This window comes from Mus musculus, chromosome 10 (assembly GCF_000001635.26).
Source record: "Mus musculus strain C57BL/6J chromosome 10, GRCm38.p6 C57BL/6J".
Taxonomy (NCBI): Eukaryota; Metazoa; Chordata; class Mammalia; order Rodentia; family Muridae; genus Mus; species Mus musculus.
In genome coordinates, this window is record NC_000076.6 from 43,284,163 (window position 1) to 43,296,243 (window position 12,081).

The 12,081-nt window shown below is 44.8% G+C and overlaps 1 protein-coding gene across 6 annotated transcripts in view; it reads left to right on the forward strand.

Annotated features, from left to right (window-relative positions):
• The window catches only part of Pdss2 (prenyl (solanesyl) diphosphate synthase, subunit 2), a 246,635-nt gene that overhangs the window by 65,915 nt on the left and 168,639 nt on the right, over positions 1-12,081 (forward strand). The window lies entirely within an intron of this gene.

Below are 12,081 nucleotides of genomic sequence, written 5' to 3' on the forward strand. Positions count from 1 at the left end.
TTATGCCACTTCGTCCCAAATGCTAGATTTAAAGGTGAGCAGCACCATGCCCAGCCAGCAACTGACGTTAAATGTTTCAAGGAAAGCTTGTTCTGTAGTTGAATTTCTTCCTGTCTGAGATGATGCTTCGAAGGGGAAGCTTAGAAAAGATGTAGACCCCAGAGTTCCTAGTGTCAGGTTCTACTACTTATTACTTTGGGTCTTGGTTTCCCCCATCTCTAAAATGAGGATAAAAATGGTGCCCTTAATGCTGGAGAGGTGAGTCAGCAGTAAAGAGCCACGGCTGCTCTTCTTCCAGAGGGCCCAAACGTGATTTCCTGAGCCCATGTGAGTGCTCACAGCTGTACCTCCGGTCCCTGGAGCTCCAGTGCCCTCTCCCAGCTTCTGGGCTCCTGCCTGCATTTGGTATACGTGTGTCTAAGAGGCTCTTCACTTGTGTCTGCTAGTGATAGCCTAGCCCCCTTTTCACTTCTAAGCTCTATCTCCTTGTAAACGCTGGAGACATGTTTCAGCATCTGCTGGTCCCAGGAGTCCAAAGAATGACAAGTAAATTGTACTTAGATGAGAGAAAAGTAGTGGTCAGACTGTAAAATTGTAGTCCAGTCATTGGGCTTTGAATTCTGACTCTGTTACATACTTTTGACCTTGAACAAGAAGCTAATGCCTCTCAGCCTTAGCTCCTGCTCATAAGACAGGGATAACTATAGTGCCTACCTTTTGGGTCATACGTGAAATGTGTAGCCCATAGGGGTGCTGTAAAAATACGCATTGCTTCCTATCTCCTGTCTTACCAGTTTGTCTTACACAAATTAGTGAAAGTTAGGGGAGATTCTGGGGGCTTCCGTTGCTTTTCTTCTCATTCCTACTGAAACAAAGGCTGTTGTCAGCTGGCCAGTAACTAGGAGGGAAGACAGAAGGAAAAATGTCAGCCTAACAGTTACCACAGTATTTTCAGCACTTTCTAGGTGTTGTTGCTGTAGTGTCGGCATTTACTCTTTGTTGCCTGTTTAAAGATTTACTTAAGGTAGCTTTGAGCTTATGTGTACCACATGTGAACAAGAGCCCCCAGAGGCCATGAGAGGGCATTGGATCCTCTGGAACCAGCGTGATTGGTGCTTGTGCCTGATCTGGGTTCTGGGAACCAAACCCAGATCCTCTGCAAAAGTAGTCAGCTCTCTTAACCACGGAGCCAACTCTCCAACCCTCTAGATGCCTTTAAAAGTGGATTATTCTGTGCTGGTTCAACTGGCAAAGCACTTGCTTTGACAAAACTGGATTTTAATAGCTGTTAGGATACAGTCTGTGTTTGTTTCATACAGATGTGAACACAAGTCAGCAAAGCTTTAGGTTCTTCAGCTTCACATGCAAGCTTCCTACCTTTCTTTTCTGGAAATAAAAATACTCTGAGGAGAAGTTGATATTTTTCCCAATTTTTAAAAAAGAGCTCAAGATACTCAGAATGTAAAAAAAACATGATTTCCCTCTCTGAAAGTTGTGAATTTGTGAACTATTTTGGAGGCTCTGCTGTCACAGCCCACCAGGAGGGCACAGTGCCATAGACCACAAGCTGGCCCTTTGCAGAGCCTTGTTTCAGCTAACACGCCTGGGCTAGGCCTAGACCCTGGCTCTCTTTCAGCCTGTGAGGGATTTGTTTGTTTATTTATTTATTTAATACCAGGCTACAAGGTTTTGCTTTTTCACCTGCACAGCACACTTACTGTGCTGTAACTCTTAGGTCTGTGTGTGAATGGGGGTTATTCAAGACTTCCTGTGCCCATGCTTCAGGAGCCTCCACTCCCACAGTACTGTTACCTGGGAACCTCGTTGAGCATGCCCATAAGGAGAAGGCTGCACCCTTCTGCTGGGCCCGCTGTCAGCACAGCAGACCAGGAACCCAAAGACTTTTCAAGGCAGTGTGCAGGAAAAGTGAATTATTATTATTTTTTTCATATCTCTTACCCATAAAGTGCTTTGCCCCATTTTGAGGCGTCTTCCCTGTTTACTCTATACTTTAATTCTAGTGCAGTCATTAACTCCCTACATCCGATGAATGTGAACTGCAGAGACAGATATCAAATTGGACCCCAGGTGTCTCACTTGTCAGTTACATACTTTTAGGCAGGATACATTATTAATCATTATTAATCATCGAAGTACCAGACATTATTCTAAACCCTGAAGATGCAGCCATGGGGAGTCCGTGTATCATAACACATTTACAGTGAATATAGACAAGGAAGACAACGAAAGTGCATGATTACAAACATGTAGTGTGTCTGAGGTGGAGAAAACCCGCCATCCCCATGGGTGTCAGTGTCCCTGTCGACAGAAAATGGGTCATGGCCAGTGCAAAGGTGCTCGTTAAACTAGAAGAGATGGCACATGGGAAAGCTAGTAGACACTGCTAAGTGAAACAGTTTGTCTGCTGGAAATCTGGTAGTGAGATCTCCTCCCTGCCTCTCTTTGATAGGTGTCAATTGCAGGGGTAGCCTGTAGTAATTTACTACAACCAGTTCTCTGTGGAGCAGGTGCCTTCTATTCATTAACTCACATCTAAGTGAAACTCTAGGACAGTGAATTGTGCTTTTCTGTTGACACAGAATTTGATGATCTTACCATGCTAATCCTTTCCGTTATCACCTCCACTGGTGGCCAGTTGTAAATGTCTGCAAGGTCCTAAAGTTAATTAGGTGGTGGCATTCATGATTATGAGGGCTAATAGGTTTAACTAGGCAGTCAGTCACAGGATGACTCTGGTGGGAGCTCTGTGTGGGAGGGGTGCATACAGTCTGTGACCCACCATCCTGCCCCTTCCAATTCCCCTATGTCCTGGTCTTCTATACTCTAAATTAGTGTTGACTTTGGAAAAATTAATGAGGTTTCCTCTAAGAGTTTGCTCCTTTGAACCATAATGTTACAGTAATGGTATTCTGTAGTTATTTTTCCAGTCAGTTTTGAGAACATTTTTCTTGTTGAGATCTGGTGCACTTCTCATTGCCGCTCACCTCCTCCTAACTTGCCCTGGAGGTATTATCTGGTTTTCTGTAAATTATATCACCATTTTCCCCAGCTTGCTGATTTTGACTGGCTTTCTCCATCTGCTCTTGTATCTTTACATTTGGCTTTCTCCTCTGCTTAATATGTTGTGTAAATGCCAGCTATATGACTGTCACCTTTGTCTTTTCAACTGTTCCAATACACATTTTCACAATTTTGCACAGTTGGACTTCTTCATTAGCTAAGAAGACTGATATTCTTAGCACTAAATGTGCATTACTTTATTGCAGCAGCCGGTATTAAAACTACCTGAAGTTTCTCTGACTGAGTAAAGCCAGAGAAAATAACAGAATAATCAGAGAGCAGGTGGGCTTTTGCATTTGAGCGGTGGAGTTCATCACAACTGACCCTTTGGGTGAAGAAAAGCACGACGAACTTTGGAAACCTGATTGATTTATCCTGTGCACAGACACACTGTGGTAGTGGGAAGGATTGTGCACAGTACGTCAGCTCTTAGCCATGGCACTGCCCGAGTGGTGCTGAGTCCCCATGTCTGGCAGTGCAGTGATGCTAGTGTTCCATCCCACCCACAGGTCTGCTTGACCCCTTGCTTCAGCACTAAGGTGGCGGGATTGCAGTTATGAGCATAGAGGGTGACGGTGTGACAGTCTGTGAGCTCACTGAGAGTTTTCAATGTAGCCAAAGATTATTTTAATTACTTCATTTCATCCCCTTAGTTAGTATTTTTAAATATTCAGCTATATCTTTGCTGCGATTGTTTTCTGGTTGTGTGTCTATAATGTTATGGGGGTGGGTCATATCTCCCTGCAAAGGTGATCAGCTCTGACTTGGGCTTATACTTGTTTCAGTAAACCGCTGGTGGTCAGTACTCATTTCTGCTAAGCCCCTGGCTGGATTTCCTCTCCTATTCTATGCTCTCTTTTCTCTCTCCTTCTCTCTCTCTCTCCTTTTCCCCTAGGAGTCTGTCTTTTGCCACATGCCCATCACACCTAATTGCAGCTTCAGGAGAGTGTTAGTGAGGCAGGAACTTCTTGTCACTGGTGTCCCTTAGGGATTTAATTCATGTGGGATGTGCATGTGGCCCTCAAGCCATGTCAGTGGCTGCTATAACTCTCAGATTCTGAAGACTGGTCACCTCAGGCCCGAAAATTGTTTCAAATCTAGGACAATTTAGTCTTGGGATAGAAGTGGCAATGACCATAGAGTTTAGGTCATTTTGTCAATGGAAATTAACCTCTAGCTCTCTAACTGCACACAACAGTCCATGACATGCAGGCTATTTTTAGTGACTCTTAAATCACAGGACTTTCAGACTATTGTCAGAGTGCTAGGCTTTTCTTTTACAAATGAGTAATATTCTCATCCAATTGCTAAATGTATGTGTTCTGTGTATGTTTGTGTGTGTGTGTGTGTGTGTGGTATGTGTCTCTCTCTGTGTCTGTGTCTCTCTGTTGGTATGTATGTATGTCTCTGTCTCTGTATATGTGTCTGTCTGTCTGTCTGTCATTTCTTTGATACCATTTAACTTTATCTCTGTGTCTGATCAGCCAGGCAGAGGTGGAGCACACCTTTAGTCCCAGCACTCTGCATGCAGCAGCAAGGGAGTCTCTGTGAGCTTGGCCACAGGTCTATAGAGTGAGTTCCAGGATAGCCAGAGCTACAGAGAAACCCTGTCTTGGAAAACAACAAAAGCCAATCAATTATTCAATAGAAAAAAAACAGGTTTCTGAGGATCATCACACATGGGTTATTTTATTCTGTTTCTTCCAATGGGAAAACTTACTGCCTTTAAAAAAATTCTCTTGTCTTTAAAATATAGAGTTTAAAGACAAGTAGGAAAATAAAATATTCATCTGCCAATTAATACTTGTTTCTGCTTAGTAGCATAACCTTTCTTTCTATTCTTTAAAAATATACTTCAAAAGTACAGAATAATGCAGAACCCAAAAATCCCGATCACAGATCTACGAGGCTAAGCCTTCACCGTCCTGCTTCCAGCTTGGCTCCCAGGGCTTCTTTCTGTGCATTGCCAATTATGAAATGAATGAGACAGTGTTCACATATGCCTGCAGTCTCTGAGGCAGGAAGGCCAAGGCTATCCTGGGCTACATGGTGAGAATCTGTCTCCAAAAACAAACAACCAGGGTTTAGTGGGTGTACTGGCTAGTTTTGTGTCAACTTGACACAGCTGGAGTTATCACAGAGAAAGGAGCTTCAGTTGAGGAAATGCCTCCATGAGATCCAACTGTAAGGCAATTTCTCAATTAGTGATCAAGGGGGAAAGGCCCCTTGTGGGTGGGACCATCTCTGGGCTGGTAGTCTTGGTTCTATAAGAAAGCAGGCTGAGCAAGCCAGGTGAGGCAAGCCAGTAAAGAACATCCCTCCATGGCCTCTGCATCAGCTCCTGCTCCCTGACCTGCTTGAGTTCCAGTCCTGACTTCCTTGGTGATGAACAGCAGCATGGAAGTGTAAGCCGAATAAACCCTTTCCTCCCCAACTTGCTTCTTGGTCATGATGTTTGTGCAGGAATAGAAACCCTGACTAAGACAGTGGGTAAAGGTGCTTGCAGCCAAATCTGACAATCTGAATTTGATCTCCAGGACTCACATGGTAGTGGAAGGAAACGGATTCCCCAAAAATTGCCCCTGTCCTCTTAAACACACACACACACACACACACACACACACACACACACACCCCAAATTAAATAAACAAATATAAAGGCTCCTGAAGGTCCACAGTCTTTGAAAAACAAACAGTTCTCCCACATCTACCTCCCAAGTGCTGATTATAGGAGTGTGCTACCACAGCTGGCTTATTCTTATTTAAACAAATTTACTTTTCCATTTCTTTACTCTAACACATTACATTGTATGATTTGAAAGCCATAGTTGTAGTTCATTAGTTAGTCACAAATTTAATTTAGAGAGTTTCAATCAGCAAACAAACCAACAAAGTTCCCCAAGGTAGAAAAAGATGAGCATATCCCCAGGGCTCCAGTTACCCGTGGTGCCTCAGGAGTGTCTGTAATTTCTATTTTAGCTGGGGACATAGTTACAAGCGTTGTTAGGAGTCTTACTAATCACCCCAACCCCATGTTTGTTAGAATTGGGCATCCACCTTTTATATTATGTTTCTGAGTCTCTTGAATAGTAAAACATATTCTCTTTCTAGATTTTAGCATTAGAGGGAGTCCCCCCCTCAGGGTGATTCTCTGCCACCTAGGTTTACAGAGAGAGGGTTTTGAATCTATTAAATGATAATGGTTCTAAGTGGTAAGTTGTTTGTGTGTGTGTGTGTGTGTGTGTGTGTGTGTGTGTGTGTGTGTGTGTTCTCATATGGAGGCACGAGAACCATCGTGGGTGCCATCCACCTTTTGTGAGTGACAGGATTTTTCACTGGCCTGGCCTGGCACTTGCCATGAAGGCCAGGTTGTCTGGCCAGGAAGCCCCAGGGATCTGTTTGTCTCTGCTGGAAAGGTTTCAGGAGTCAATTCTCTCCTTTCACTGTGTGAAAAGATCTTCCCATGGGGCTCTGTGGTTAAGAGTGAGTATTGCTCTTGTAGACATCTTGAGTTAGGTTCCCAGTATTCCAGGAACTCCCAGTGCCTCTGTCTAGTGCAAACACCTGCTTATCAACACAGCACACAGACATGTGCACATGATTTAAAAGCATAAGAAGAAGTCTTCTTAAGAAGAAAAAGGTTTTACTGTGCCCCAATACCCACCACTGCCCTCCATCAGATAGCACTTCCACTTTCTATCCAAAGTGTGGGCAAGGTACTATGCAACAGTGATGCCAGCCAGTTCTTTCAAATGGAAAAGGAAGGCACAGAGACTGCACATAAGGAATAGGTCTCTTGTGGCCCGTTTTTATCAGTAGTAACTAACTTCCTTTACATGGTATTCAAATAACAGAGCACAGCATGTTCGTTAGAGTGTGTTGGGGCTTTTACTGTGTGTAACTTTATCACTTTTAAAGGAGTCATAATTTAGGAAGAGGGATTCAGGACTTCAGAGTGGAATGGCTGTATTTCCAGTCAACTGGCAATATAGCTGTTCAGGGTTCTTTTACATAGACTCATGGGTCAGCAGGGAGTTCTTTTAAGTGCTGGTCTCCATCAGCTATAGTTTCCCCCCAGTGTTCAGCTGCATAGAGTGTTCAACAGTGGGCAGGCTGAAGCAGCAGCAAGTGTAACCCCAGTCCTCAGACACTCACATAAGCCTCAGATAAGGGGACTGTCTTAGTTAGGGTTTCTTTTGCTGTGAAGAGATACCGTGGCTATAGCAATTCTTTTAAAGGACAGCATTTAGTTGGAGCTGGCTTACAGTTCAGAGGTTTAGTTCATTATCAGCTCAGAGTTCTATGTTTTGATCAGAAGGTAGCAGAAGGAGAGTGCCACACTAGGTGTCACCTCAAAGCCTGGCCCCACAGTGACACACCTCTTAATAGTGGCACTCCCTGGTGACCAAGCATTCAAACAGGAGTCTATGGAGGCCATTCCTATTCAACCCACCGCAGGGACCTTTAGCCCATGAGTATGAGCTCTCTTGTATGCCTGGCCAGTCAGGGTTTCCCAGCCCTTCTCTGCAAATGGCATCACAGCTCCCAGGAAGGCCTAGATAGCAAGATTCCTTGACCTTTGACAGTGGCCAGAATTACAACTCTCAACTGAGGTCTGAGACCCTAGGCTCCTAAGACTTGACAGCTTCCTGGTGACTGGAAGCTGCAGGCTATCTCCTTTGGCCCCCCACAGCCTTGGATCCTTCTTTAGTCTCCTGAGCATCTGTAGTCTCCTGAGCTCACTGCCCTTCTTCTGCCCTGGCCACTGAGCCATTCAGCTGTTGCTTTAGCCATCCAGCATTAGCTGCCTGGCCCCTTCTACAGTTTGGCCACTGCCTACAGGACTGCTCTGCAGTAGTCACTGCCCTGTCTTCTGTTTCTCATACTTCTCTGTTGCTAGCCCAGTTTGCCTACTGAAGGTAGGTAAGGAGAAGCCATTGGAGGGGCTGATAGTGGCAAAGTCGAGTTGCAGACAGCATAGGGGAGTATCACCCAGCTGCCTCACTGTACCTGAGGAATCTTCTTCTATAGCTGGACAAGTGTGTGGACTAATCACAGCTTTGCCTCTTAGCACCAGTCATGACCACAGAGCAGTGGTTCTCAGCCTCCCTGATTCTCTGATCCTTTGATACAGTTCCTCATGCTGTGGAGGCCCCCAGTCATAAAATCATTTTCATTGCTACTTCATAACTCATTTTGCCACTGTGATGAATTGTAATGTAAGTATCTAACATGCAGGATGTCTGATATGCAGTCCTTGTGAAAGGATCGTTGATTCCCCTCAGGAGGTGGAGGCTCACAGGTTGGGAACCACTGTCACAGGGGCTTGCCTGTGTTTTGGACCAGTCACCAGTCACAGCAATACCTGTGCTAGACCCCTAGGGGAAACGCGAGCATGTGTAAGTGCTTGCTGAGTCATCTAGACTTCATGCAGGCTTGTGACAGGGACAGTCAGCAGAGTTACCTCAAGGCATGAAGGATTAGGCTTGCAAGCCCAAATACTTTTAAATTTGGCACTTCCATTTCTAATTGACTAATGCTAATGTGGCTAGTAATTATTAAACTTTTCCAAGTCTCCTCGCTAATTTTCCTCATTTATAAAAGGATGTCACTAGGAACTTCTAGCATGGTTTTTGTGAGAAAATAGCTGGTACTTGACTTCACAGTATGTCATGCCTGTCGTCTGTGTCACGCTTGCAGGCAATTTTATTATTCTGTGTGGTAAAGAACTTACAAGTACATAGTAAGTACCCCCAAAAGGCCTAAAAGAAGCAGCCACCGGACTGGTGAGATGGCTTAGAGGGGTAAAGGCACTTTCGGGAAAAATCTGGAGACCCAAGCTTAAGCCCTGTGCTCTCCATGTGTCATAGTGGAAGAAGAGAAAACTGATTCAAGCATGTTGTTCTCTGCCCTCCACACTCACACGTTTATATTTGCAGGCACACACTTGCACAAACATAAGCACCGCCAGCCACCTCCACACATGAATAGATAGTATTTAAGAGGACTGTGTATGTGCCTTAGGCTTTCTATTGGTGTGATAAGACACTGTGACCAAAAGCAACCTGAGGAAGAAAGGGTTTATTTTGTTTTACACCTTGTAGTCCATCATCCAGAGAAGTCAAAGCAGGAACGTGCAGGCAGGATTTGACGAAGTGCCCAATGGCTTACTTAGCCTGCATCTTACAGCACCCGGGATCAGTAGTCCAGGGGCAGCACTGCCCACATGTGCTGGGCCCTCTCATCATCAATCAAGAAGCGGACCACAAGCTTGCCCATTGGCAGTCTGGTAGGGTCCTTTTTATGTTGTTGTTGTTGAGGTTTCTTCCTCCCAAATGACTGTAGCTTGTGTCAGGTTGACAGAAAACAATAGTGCGGTATGTTCTGACAGGCTGCCACCGGCCTCAGTTTGTGTATAGTGCCCGGCTGCAGTCCTCTGCTCTCACCATTAGTGTGTTTATATTTCTTTATCTATGTCTTGGAGACTTATATTTGTGGGTAGCATGCATTCCTTTATATTGGTTACTAATTCTTCCTAAGTCCCCTAAACCTAGGAGTTCCCAAGATTTCATTTCTAAGCACGTATGCATGCGTGCATGTATTTATTTAGTTTTTTGAGACAAAGTCCTGCTGTGTAGCCCAGACAGGCCTTAGGCTTGCAATAAACCTTCAACCTCCTGCATGTTAGAATTTGTAGTATGGAGTTCTGGAGGAAGAGGCAAGTGGAAGAGTTGGAGTCCAGCCTGGTCTATATAGTGTGTTCCGGGACAGCCAGGGTTATGTAGACAGACCCTGTCTCAAAAAACAAAATCGAAACTAGAACTTCTGGTATGTACCACCATACCTATTTTTTCCTTTTCTTAGCTTTTTCTGTCATTGTTTTCCTTCTCTTGCTTTCTCTCCTCCCCACCCCCACCTCAGAACACCTTCATCAGTCAGCTTCCCTTGTCTCAGCCATCACTTCCATGAAGAACCCATTAAATTTGTACCCAGAGCATTTCCAGCTCCCCACTGGGCATCTCCATCTGGAAAGCCTCTGCAGATTCAAAATTAACATGTCAAAATGAACTCATCAATTCCCTATTAGATTTATTTCCAACTTCTCCTAGGTGTATCATTATGCTTAACAGAGAGGTTTGACTCTTCAGCCACGGCCTTTCCTCTGTTCCCCAATTCCAGTCAGTGAGCCAGCTGCCCACGGCCACCTCCGCTGCTGCGCTGTGTCTTCCAGCTCTTCTTCACCCCTTCACTGCACTGCCCTAATTGCAGCCCTCATTATCTCTCCCCAGGCTGCTGGATGAGGTGTCCCTCACTGGTCTTCCCTCTCATTTCCTCTGCACCCAGCATGTTGTCACCATGGTATTAGGCCCAGGGAACAGTTTTAGTTTTTAGCACTAATTGCATCACTATCTTCCTGACAAGCTGTCCAAGCCTCCAGATTGCTTTTAGAAGTCCAGACTACACCTGAGTCCCAAGGCACATCATCCTTTGGCTCTCTGCTAACCGGGCTCATTTCTGAGTCTCATGCCTAAATGGATAGTCCCAGTCCTGAACCTGTTCCCACTCTGCCCTTCCTGTCACTGCTTCTTGTGCTCCTTTCTGTGAGATACTCCTTTTCCTCACTGCAGTGACGGAGCCTCAGCCTGCTCTCTTTCCATTCTCTACTCCAGGACTGAGGACCACCTCCAGCAGGAAGCTCTTCTCTGGGCGCTGTTATATTCAAATGTATTAGGAGCTTTCTGTAATAACTGCTTTCTTACAGTTCCTGTTCTTTGTGTGTCCCTCCATCTTGACACATTTGTATTAAAGCAATTTAAGAGGATGTGGTCTAACAAGGTGTCATAGTGGTGATTTGAGATGTTGAGGTAGAAAATTGAATTAAGGAAGAGAAGTGTGTTAACCATTGCAGATGTGATGGCACGGCTGACCTGAGCCGGCCTCTGAGTGTGCGACTGCCTGAGCCGGAGCTCTAACATGGGAGGCTGCCTGGCCCAAAGCCTTGTCTCAGCCTACCTTCCAAGAACTCAGTTCCCCTAGAATAACTTAGTCATCTTAGAGCTACACTAGAATTTTGGGAGAGGCAACGCTTTCAACAGTGCTGGGCATGGTAGCTCACAACTGTAATCCCAACACTTGAAAGGCAGAGGCAAGAGAATTGCCTCAAGGTCAAAGCCAGCTTGGGCTAGACAATGAATTTCAGGCCAGCCTAAAATTCAAAATAGGTTGGGTTTTTTGGTTTTTGTTTGTTTGGTATGGTTTGTTTGTTTGGTTGGTTGGTTTGATGTGATTTGGTTTTTACCCCTGTTCTGGCTAGTTTTGTGTCAACTTGACACAGGCTGGAGTTATCACAGAGAAAGGAGCTTCAGTTGAGGAAATGCCTCCATGAGAGCCAACTGTAAGGCATTTTCTCAATTAGTGATCAAGGGGGAAAGGCCCCTTGTGGGTGGGACCATCTCTGGGCTGGTAGTCTTGGTTCTATAAGAGAGCAGGCTGAACAAGCCAGAGCAAGCAAGCCAGTAAGGAACATCCCTCCATGGCCTCTGCATCAGCTCCTGCTCCGTGACCTGCTTGAGTTCCAGCCCTGACTTCCTTGGTGATGAACAGCAGTATGGAAGTGTAAGCTGAATAAACCCTTTCCTCCCCAACTTGCTTCTTGGTCATGATGTTTGTGCAGGAATAGAAACTCTGACTAAGACAACCCCCAAATATAACTTACAGACTTTTTAGAATTAATAGTATTTAAAATTAGTTATACATTCATACTAAGTGATTTTTCTAGGACTGTCAAAAGTACAAATTCTATTTGAGTTGAATTAAAATTGTTATTTTAGGTTTGACTCATCTCTGGATGTGCATTAAGCTAGTCCCATAATTCTCGGTGAGTATCACAAAGGCCACCTCTCCAGATGTCTTATACCATGTGGTTACATCCTGGGTCTGCCACCACCTTGTCATCTTTCCACAAGACAGTTTTTGTTTTGTTTCTTTTCATTTGCTTTA